The sequence below is a fragment of the Physeter macrocephalus genome, chromosome 21 (genome assembly GCF_002837175.3).
Source record: "Physeter macrocephalus isolate SW-GA chromosome 21, ASM283717v5, whole genome shotgun sequence".
NCBI classification, from domain to species: Eukaryota; Metazoa; Chordata; class Mammalia; order Artiodactyla; family Physeteridae; genus Physeter; species Physeter macrocephalus.
Window position 1 is genome coordinate 119,891,613 of NC_041234.1, and position 1,861 is coordinate 119,893,473.

The window sequence follows — 1,861 nt, forward strand, 5'->3', positions numbered from 1 at the left end:
TCAATGTTTTTCTTGAATAAATTTCCCTGAACGTTTCTGCTGAGTCTGGCCTCTGCTGTGGACAATGGAGGGAAAGGGCTGCTGGGGGTGGGGAGGGGGGGGTCCAGAGTCGGATTCCTGCTCAGCACCCATGGGACACCTCTCCAGTGAGAGGGTAGGGTAGGCACTTGGCAGACCCAGACATGGTGAGGGATTTTCTTCCATTTCATAGGTGAATTGTAAAGTTTTAGCGGAAAGTGATAATTGCCTAAAAAGGCAGTAGATAACTCAAAATGTAATTGAAAAAATTGGTTATCTCAGGCAGGAAAAAGGGAACATAGGAGCAAAAAGGGATGGACCGACAGTGCTATGGACTGAATATTTGTAAACCTCTCCCCCTCATTCACCTGTTAAATTCTAACCCCCAAAGGGATGGGATTTGGAGGTGGGGCCTTGGGAAGTGATTAGCCCATGCGCGGGGAGCCCTCATGAATGAGATTAGCTCCCTTATAAAAGAGACCCCAGACAGCTGCCTCATTCTTTTCTGCCATGTGAGAAGATGGCTAGTTGATACAACTAGACAAGCAATCAGTCCATATAAAGAAGAGCTATTACTATTACTTGATTACTCAGCTGTACAAAGGAACGAAATTGGGTCATTTGTAGAGACGTGGAATGTAATTGAAAAAATTGGTTATCTCAGGCAGGAAAAAGGGAACATAGGCGCAAAAAGGGATGGACCGACAGTGCTATGGACTGAATATTTGTAAACCTCTCCCGTCACACAGAGTGAGTTAAGTCGGAAAGAGAAAAACAAATATTGTATATTAATGCACATATGTGGAACCTAGAAAAATGGTACAGATGAACCGGTTTGCAGGGCAGAAATAGAGACACAGATGGAGAGCACAAACATATGGACACCAAGGTGGGAAGGTGGTGGGCGCGGGGGTGGTGCTGGGATGAACTGGGAGATTGGGATTGACATATGTACACTAATATGTATAAAAGGGATAACTAATAAGAACCTGCTGTATAAAAAAATACATAAAATAAAATTTAAAAAAAAACAGAAAAAGAAAAGAATAGCTTTATGACAGTAACAATCACAGTAGACACCCGCCTGTAAAGACAGATTGACCAGTGTACCCCCATGGGCTCTGCATCGCCAAGTTTGCTCCTCCAACTCCGCAGCCTTGCAGGGAGGCCCTCCTATTGGTGGAAGGTCAATGGGCGTGTCTTTTGCTTCCGAGGCGCCAAGCCTTGGCACCTCAGGCCCTCAGTGCGCATGCCTACTGGTGCTTCCGTCGCAAAGCGCCTCCTCACGTGCTCTTCTGATCCAACCGCTTTCTCTGGAAAGAGACGTCTAGAACGTTCTCCCTCACCTTCCTGGGGCTTCCGGGAGCACCCGGAAACCCACGTGGCGTCCGCACAGAGTGCCCGGGACGGTCGGCTGCGCGGTTGCTGGCTGCGCTGCCGAGACGAGCTCTTCAGCCCCTCCTGCGCGGGACTCCGGAGTCATCCACAGAGTCAGAGCAAGTCAGGAGACAGGCGGGGGCTTTGCCGGGGGCTGGACTCCGCAGGTACCGGGGGGCCCTGGGAAGGAGTGGAGGTGGGGGGAGGGCTCCGGGCTGCCCGATTGGGAGTGGGGGAGGGGCGGCTGCGGGCAGCGGGCCGAAGGGGTGCTGAGGGAAGGGGCCCCCAGTGTGCGGGTCCGAGGGGAGGACCGCTGGCCGCCGGGGTGGCTGGTGGGGGGCGTTCTGGAGTCGGGGTGCAGAGGGTGGGGCTAATGGCTAAGCGTGAGGGGGGCGCGGAGCGGAGGGCTTCCTGCTGGGCGGGTGGGGCCGGCTTTGGGGGCCAGAGGAGAGGACGACTGGCTGTG